At 41.9% G+C, this 9,498-nt stretch overlaps 1 pseudogene; it reads left to right on the forward strand.

The window, feature by feature from the left end:
* Window positions 1-8,892: 8,892 nt before the first annotated feature.
* LOC124614082 lies at window positions 8,893-9,010 on the forward strand (annotated as a pseudogene).
* The last annotated feature ends 488 nt before the right edge of the window (window positions 9,011-9,498 follow it).

Consider the following 9,498-nt stretch of genomic DNA (forward strand, 5'->3'; position numbering starts at 1 on the left):
GCTTTCATTGTCTTCTGTGATATCTGTGTTAAATAACATCACTGCAATTTCAAATGTCTTAACCATTATATGCAATAAATTCAACATAAGATGTATTAGTACAACATTCCCAACTGCAACTGTTGTTTACAGCATTTTAAATATTTTTTACCTTCATTTTGTTTTTTTCTATGCGGACGATACAACTTGATTTGTTTTGAACAGGGAGACAAGAACGACAGCAACACTAGCCCACTATTTCCTGCACTGAAGCAGGGTTTATTCGGTGGTTTCACCCGCTGTTGCTCTAGTAATGCCAGCCGGTACTCCAGTACCAGGAGGGCATTAACTAGCCATTTATTAGAGACAATTTCTTCAGAACTTGATGACCCCGCGACCAACATTTTGCATCGGGAGGTTAGGTATGGTGCGATGTCTATCCTCACCACTGAATTGTGATATTCTCATTAAAAACGTTCTCAGGAATACCTCGGCAAAATGAGCTTCTTTCTCTATAACTACCGTGGGTAGGTGTCTCTTAAAGTTCCCATGACCTGTCATTAGTCCTCACTCCACATTAGTCTGTCAAGCACAGGATTAAAGAACATCTATTAAAACGTGGCTTTAGAATCATTAGCTTGCCATGTTTCTCTTTTTGGATCTTAGTTCAATATTCCGCATCCTGCCTTCTCATCCAGTTTATTAGTTTTGATTGAACCATCGCCTTAGTGATGGCTATGACAGGTTCCGGTGGAATAAATGAAGTCGTTGGACTTGCCCTGGGCAGCCCATCAGCTTGTTCATTGTCGAGTCCAGAATGATCATCGACCCACGACAACTTACCTCTGTTGCTTTCCCCTAGTCTCATGAGACCTTTGATCTCTTTGGGAGCTGACTGGCTGTCTGTATATATGTAAGACCTACTGTCTTTGTAGCGCCCACGTAAATCATCCTTCGCTCATACCATGATGGCGGATATTTCTGCCTCGAATACTGTGGCCAGCTTCCCTAAAGAGACTGTGTTCTGTAGTCTAGACTGTGTCATATATACCCAGGCCCCAGAGCCTTCATCTCTTTTCGACTCATCAGCAAACCAAACAGTGTCTCCTGCATGGTGTCGTGGTTCGTCCTTCCACTGCACCCCACCTACAAGTGTTACGTGGAAACGTTTATTGAAGGAGTTGGAAGTTACTGTAGAAGCAATCGGCATTTCCTCGATCATTCCTATATTTACCACACTCCTTATGAAGGTGTGCGGGTGGGGGAGGGATATCCTAAGGGCTTCCTGTTATTTACAGCTTTTAGCCACTATGACCCTGCCATAGTTTCCATTTTATCAGACAGGCGTAATGCAAGCATATCCGGCGTGGTCTCCATTCCAGCAGCTGGTGTGCTGCTAGTTTCGCCTGTTGTGGTTAAGCATGCCAATTTCTGCACCTTGTCAATTTCCATAGCAGACACCTTCTGTTCCACTTTGTTCCATCATATTGCAGCGCTACAGAAAAATTTTCTGATAATGAGCAAAACCGTTTTTTACGGAACACAGGAAGTACTTAAGTCTAAGAAATAATGAGTCTTGGGGGATTACACGCCATATCCATATAACTAAGAAATATTGTTAGGTTCCAGCTATCATCAAACGTTAGAAACGTAGCGTCTTGTGACGCTTTACAAACTTTGTAAACAACAAGTATATAAAATATGAAACAGAGAGTGGAAATTAGAGGGGGGAGGGAGGCAGGAGGAAGGGGGGGGGGAGGGAAATGGAAAGCACACTGAATAAAAGTTGAACGGAAACAGAATGAAACATTGGTGCCACACAGGCACGGCCGTAACAAATCTTGAAAAATATCTAAAAACCATTTCCTGTGGGAGCGAATCTGTTCTTTCAAGATTCCATGTTGCTTAGCATTAAAATGCTTTTATATCTCAATTTTTTTTCCAAAATGTTTTAATCTAAGGCTTTTCGCCCTATGTGTAAGATCTTTCGAGATTTCTCAATGGTATCTAAACGCCGCTTCTGATCACTGAGACGCCAGCCGATAGCAGAAGTGTTTTTATTACTGTGTTGTCTGAATCTGGTTAAGAAGGCACGCCCTGTCTTCCCAATGTAAACTATAGCACCGAAGCCATATGTGATTTTACATATTCTCGACTTTGTAAATTCACTCTGATTCTTTAAATAGACTACAAAACGGAATACATGAGCAAAAACTACGGGCTCTTGTGGCCCAGTAGACCCCGGCTAACACAACTGATGTTGTTGCTGATAACACTCTTTTGCTGATAGAGTAGTTAATCTCACGGAGATGCATTTTTCTCATGTTGGAAATTATTTGCTAAAAAAGGGCCTAAACCTCTATCATCACACCTTCCCGCTAAACTAGATCCTAGTACTATTAAATGAACTGTGACCGAAATGAAAGACGTATATGAGATGCTTAGGATCACACAGCGTCTTCAGGGCAAGATTGCTATGTCTACTCGAAAAGCACTTTTTAAACCTGTTTCTAGAGGCTCATTCTCAAATTCTCTCTCTGCCATGTAAATATCTTGATCGCTAAATTCTTTATCACAAAGACAGATAAAGGTAGCTCTTTCCTCTTTACATCGTACGCCGATCATATACATAAGACATTGGATTTCTTTCGTTTTAATAACATAGTGGAAGTTATAAGGAACACACATCGTAAATTTTTAAAGAGTTGAAGATAATGTGAAAAGTTCCAAATTTTTTTTATTTTTTTATTTTTTTTTAATTTATTTTTTGCGTCCACGTATGATAACCGTAGAGAAATCCCTCTGAATCCGAAACTATCAGCTCTTCGGTTCTAAATAAAGCTCCAGTTGAGGAAATCTGTGAAGGGTTCTAACTTTATTTTTGCATCCGAGCATCCTAAACGCAGAGAAATCCCTATGAATCCGAAACTACCAGCTCGTCGGTTCTAAATAATGCTCCATAGGAGTGATTGACTAATGCGTCCGATTGTGGATGGCTGCCAAAATACCTAATTATAAAATTAACAGTTTATGCTGTACTAAGCTAAAAGCTGCAGTTATTTTTGAGGAAACGTGATCCATCAAAAACAGTTACGAAATGGCGATTTTGTTAAGAGAAACTAAGATTTCATGCGAGACAGTAGAGGCGTCCCTGGATTTAACCAACTTGTATACAAATGTTCCACTTGAAGTGGCTGTTCTTAAGCATACGAAATTGGCAGAAGGGGAAATTATTGAACTGATTGGTTTTTTGCATGTAACAGTAGTCTTTAACTGTTTTACTTTCAACATTGCGATTTATCTTTAATAATACATGGAACCCAATAATACTTCTTAGTTGTATGGACAAGGCGTGTAATCCCCCACTACTGATTTTTCTTTTAACAAAATACTTCCCACGTTTCTTAAAACAACTAGTTGTGCTCATTAGATAAAAGTTGTTACTCTACCGTATGTAAGCGCAGTAGCGCATACGGGGTACTTTCTGATACCAGATTTGGGTCTACGAACTGTAGTAGTATTATCCTTTCCTTGTGTTACTGTCTGTATTTAGATTTGTGGTATACGTTTGTGATGCTCTTGTGCATTTTAATTTTATATCGCTTGTCATATCGCACAGTTGTTGTCGTTATAGCTTCTGACGGTGTGTGGCACCGAGTAAAGCTCCCAAATATTACTAGTATTTTGTGTAAGCTTTTATCACAATAAAGTCATTACCATCTATGTAAAGAAAATATTTCTTTCGTAATAAGTTGGTTCAAAGCCACCAGACATACGGTATAATAAATATACTGTATGCAGTTGAAGCGCCACGGCACGACTACACATTCTGTTTTGCCACCTGGTGGCAAGAATGTCTTCTTGGTCGGCACTCTGCAGAATTACGTCAGTAGTCTGCGAATGTGTGTTTCACATACAACTGGGTGGTTGGAGCCCGCTGGTTCCAGTCAAAGTGGACTGCTGTAGCCATGCATGTTTTATAAAATATTTTTGTATCTGAATTTTTTATGTAGATGCCTGATGATGAGTGAATTCCCAAACGTGCTATATTAGCAATATACTCATTACTTGCTTGACGTTTGATCCTACCACTGCGATCCTGTCAGTGTGGAGAGTTACTGAATATTATAGTTCTGATAGTATTATCAAATTTGCCAAGTATTTCTATGGCTGTCTGCGTATCCTTGGCAAAAGTAGCCTCTAGTATTTAGCTCTTCAAGGAGTTCATCCACCCTTAGGTACTACAGTAGCGGGACAAAACGTCATCTTCTGGGCAGTCTCTGGTGATTCTGATCACCATTTTCCATTCCATTTCCCCATCATGATAGCTTCTACGTTTCATTTGGCAAACATGGCCTTAATCCTCACAGATATAGTGGTTCCAGTATCATGCTGTTTTGGAACTGTAACCATGGATTTGTAGGTCTTATTGCTAAAAGTTCGCTAAACATCCAGGAAGCTGGGGAGAGTAATTTCCTGAAATTGTAATGCTTTCCTCAACTTCCCAACAAGCTAGTAAAGTGCTGCTTTCCTTGATTTATTTGGTTAATATGGGTGGTGATTCACATGTATCTACATCTACACCTACATCTACATCTACACCTACATCTACATCCATACTCCGCAAGCCACCTGACGGTGTGTGGCGGAGAGTACCCTGAGTACCTCTATCGGTTCTCCCTTCTATTCCAGTCTCATATTGTTCGTGGAACGGATTGTCGGTATGCTTCTGTGTGAGCTCTGATCTCTCTGATTTTATCGTCATGGTCTCTTCACGAGTTATTCGTAGGAGGGAGCAATATACTGCTTGACTCTTCGGTGAAGGTATGTTCTCGAAACTTTAACAAAAGCCCGTACTGAGCTACTGAGCGTCTCTCCTGCAGAGTCTTCCACTGGAGTTTATCTATCATATCCGTAACGCTTTCGCGATTACTAAATGATCCTGTAACGAAGCGCGGTGCTCTCCGTTGGATCTTCTCTATCTCTTCTATCAACCCTCTCTGATACGGATCGCACACTGCTGAGCAGTATTCAAGCAGCGGGCGAACAAGCGTACTGTAACCTACTTCCTTTGTTTTCGGATTGCATTTCCTTAGGATTCTTCCAATGAATCTCAGTCTGGAATCTGCTTTACCGACGTTCAACTTTATATGATCATTCCATTTTAAATCACTCCTAATGCGTACTCACAGATAATTTATGGAATTAACTGCTTCCAGTTGCTGACCTGCTATTTTGTAGCTAAATGATAAGGGATCTATCTTTCTATGTATTCGCAGCACATTACACTTGTCTACATTGAGATTGAATTGCCATTCCCTGCACCATGCGCCAATTCGCTGCAGATCCTACTGCATTTCAGTACAATTTTCCATCGTTACAACCTTTCGATACACCACAGCATCATCTGCAAAAAGCCTCAGTGAACTTCCCATGTCATCCGCAAGGTCATTTATGTATATTGTGAATAGCAACGGTCCTATGACACTCCCCTGCGGCACACCTGAAATCACTCTTACTTCGGATGACTTCTCTCCATTGAGAATGACATGCTGGGTTCTGTTATCTAGGAACTCTTCAATCCAATCACACAATTGGTCTGATAGTCCATATGCTCTTACTTTGTTCATTAAACGACTGTGGGGAACTGTATCGAACGCCTTGCGGAAGTAAAGAAACACGGCATCTACCTGTGAAACCGTGTCTATGGCCCTCTGAGTCTCGTGGACGAATAGCGTGAGCTGGGTTTCACACGACCGTCTTTTTCGAAACCCATGTTGATTCCTACAGAGTAGATTTCTAGTCTCCAGAAAAGTCATTATACTCTAACATAATACGTGTTCCAAAATGCTACAACTGATCGACGTTAGAGATATAGGTCTATAGTTCTGCACATCTGTTCGACGTCTCTTCTTGAAAACGGGGATGACCTGTGCCCTTTTCCAATCCTTTGGAACGCTACGCTCTTCTAGAGACCTACGGTACACCGCTGCAAGAAGGGTGGCAAGTTCCTTCGCGTACTCTGTGTAAAATCGAACTGGTACCCCATCAAGTCCAGTGGCCTTTCCTCTTTTGAGCGATTTTAATTGTTTCTCTATCCCTCTTCTGTCGTCTATTTCGATTTCTACCGTTTTGTCATCTGTACGACAATCTAGAGAAGGAACTACAGTGCAGTCTTCCTCTGTGGAACAGTTTTGGAAAATGACATATAGTATTTCGGCCTTTGTCATCCTCTGTTTCAGTACCATTTTGGCCACAGAGTGTCTGGACATTTTGTTTTGATCCACCTACCGTTTTGACATAAGACCAAAATTTCTTAGGATTTTCTGCCAAGTCAGTACATAGAACTTTACTTTCGAATTCATTGAACGCCTCTCGCATAGCCCTCCTCACGCTACTTTTCGCTTCGCGTAATTTTTGTTTGTCTGCAAGGCTTTGGCTATTTTTATGTTTGCTGTGAAGTTCCCTTTGCTTCCGCAGCAGTTTTCTAACTCGGTTGTTGTATCGCGGTGGCTCTTTTCCATCTCTTACGATCTTGCTTGGCACATACTCATCTAACGCATATTGTACGATGGTTTTGAACTTTGTCCACTAATCCTCAACACTATTTGTACTTGAGACAAAACTTTTGTGTTGAGCCGTCAGGTACTCTGTAATCTGCTTTTTGTCACTTTTGCTAAACAGAAAGTAGAGCAACCTCAGCTAGCCTCATTACTCTAACGTGCACATTAACCAGTTTTTTCTACTACCTTTAAAAGAGAGGGGCAGACTGATCAGCCTCATATCCACGACCTTGGTACGATCGATTCTCCATGGCTTTGGGATAAAAACAAACCTCATTGTCCTCCAATAATCGAAAGGGATTCGTCCAGCCAGGTTCACCCTAGATATCCTATGCATGACTCTCCTTCCGCTTGTTGCAGCAGAACTGGAACGGTTCCACCTTGGCCTCGTGACTTGAATGGTTGAAACGTTCCCACCACCCACTGAATTTTTTTATTTATTTTATTTTTTTATGTTTCTGATCAACACATTCTCTTCCAGATTCCCAGTTCTCCCTTAGGTTATGTGTTAATCAGTGTCTCTCAGTGACTGAATCTCCTTCCTTAGAGTACCTCCGGGTTTAGTTGGTCTTCTGGTGAGGATCTTGTAAAGTTTAGAGCCTGTAGCTTTTTCACAGAATACCTTCCAGGATGATAGTTTAGCTTGCTTAACCCCAAGGTTGTACTTGGCAGTTTACCCATTGTCCTTTTCTTCTTGCTAGATTGACCACTCACGCTACAAATCACACAGAAATATGCTAGGGATTACCGCAGACACATTACAAGAAACACTCAGGGGTGCAGACGAATGTGAACTATGAAACTAACACACAAATGTAATCTTCAAACCTGAACACACTTTCTACAAACAAATGGGGTCATATTGGCATCGAGGTAGCGTGACGAATGGTTTAGTTCAGATGAAGACTGCACCAGACAGCGCTCCTCTGACACTAACACCAACGACGAAACAAGCGAAGAAAAAAACGTGCATAGCTCATACACGATATACACTACACTAAGAGATGAAATAGTAACACAGATACTAATTAGAACAGAAACATGCTAACCTACTAAGTATGATACTTCATGGCCACTTATTGTACCAAGCATCACGTGAAACATGTTCTTAGATGTGTAATTATAACAAATTAGAACAGAAAAAATACAAGTACTCTAGCGAATTAAGGCACATGTAATGACTAGATTAAGATAACACTCAACAGACACAACAGACAACACTAAATGTAGAAACAGTAGCACATAGATGTAATAGAATGGAAACCTGTCAATAGATTAAGTAGAATAGATTGTGACCAGTTAATGTACCAGGTGCCACATTCAAACTATAATTAGACTACACTGACATAGAAAATCTCTTACTCAAGTGATCTACGTAATTATCAGATTGACGGTACATAAACTTAGATATTAGAGCTATGCAGTCCTAAATCATGGACTGCACATCGATCAGTGCACCGCATGAAATGGCATGAAGATGGCGCTGACCCGCGTGCCAGTGGAAAATGAGGGCACTATCACACCTCCAGGAAGACAAAGCTCAGTGCCCCGCTCCCCCTGTCAGTGCTGCCTGAACCAGTCGCCCATCACTGGTTGGCCCCCAAGTTCGGTTGCAGACTTCGAGAGAATCAGTACTGAGTAGTAGGGAGACATTATTTACCTGTGTTCTGGGAGCAGTATCAGATGGTCAGTGTAAACGCATATAGGAGGCAAAGGAAGTCAAGTACTGTTTCATCCCTAAGCGGTTCTAGGTGCTTCAGTCTGGAACCGCGCGACTGCTACGGTCGCAGGTTCGAATCGTGCTTCGGGCATGGATGTGTGTGATGTCCTTAGGTTAGTTTGGTTTAATTAGTTCTAAGTTCTAGGGGACTCATGACCACAGATGTTGTCCCACAGCGCTCAGAGCAATTTGATTTGTTTCATCCCTTAATAGAAATAAAGGGACGTCGGGCTCGAGAACACATGCCGAGACCACGTCCCTTAACAGCGCCAGTGAAGGGTCATCTACCTACAATACTAATACTTCCTGTCTCTATTTTCTGCTTAAGAATTAAAAGATTATAAATCTCCATTTCAAAACTTCATCTATTATAATTTCAAGAAGTAATCACGGCTGTATCTTATACATACCAGGACAACAGATCTCCATGCAGCCTCACCTACATGTGGCACTGCATGGGCAACGATGCCTCGACTGCGGAATCAAATTTCACTGCGCGATGGGAGCCTTGCGTACCGACTAAGTATACTGACTACAGCGCTATGTCCACACTAAATTTATCAGAATGTGGGCACTAGTTGCGTGCATTTAAACTTGAAAGAAATAATAACAGTAAAATATCATAATAGCGCCAACGGCCTTGCCGCAGTGATAACACCGGTTCCCGTCAGATCACCTAAGTTAAGAACTGTCGGGCTGGGCTATCACTTGGATGGGTGACCATCCGGTCTGCCGAGCGCTGTTGGCAAGAGCGGTGCACTCAGCCCTTGTGAGGCCAACTGAGCAGCTGCTTCTTTGAGAAGTAGCGGCTCCGGTCACGGAAACTGACGTACGGCCGGGTGAGCGGTGTGCAGACCACAAACCCTTCCATATCCGCACCGAGTAATGATGCCTATGAACTGAGGATGACACGGCGGCCAGTCAGTACCTTTGGGCCTTCATGGCCTGTCGCGATGGAGTTTATTTTAGTTTAGTAGCGTAACAGCTATTGTACAACACGGGGTGAAATGACTGTTACGTGACTGCAAACAGTAAAAAAGACATTTCACACTAACGTGCAAGCAGAGTCCATAAATATTACAAAAATGGATATATGTGTATATGCTTGTATGTTCCACAACTCCCCCTAAATCTCTGACCCGAGTTCAACCGGACTTGGTACACGTATTCCTTATTGTCTGGCAACGCTGGCTGTTGCAGTAAAAACCATCCATCCGTTACAGTTCAGGAGGTATG

This window comes from Schistocerca americana, chromosome 4 (genome assembly GCF_021461395.2).
Source record: "Schistocerca americana isolate TAMUIC-IGC-003095 chromosome 4, iqSchAmer2.1, whole genome shotgun sequence".
In the NCBI taxonomy this organism is placed as follows: Eukaryota; Metazoa; Arthropoda; class Insecta; order Orthoptera; family Acrididae; genus Schistocerca; species Schistocerca americana.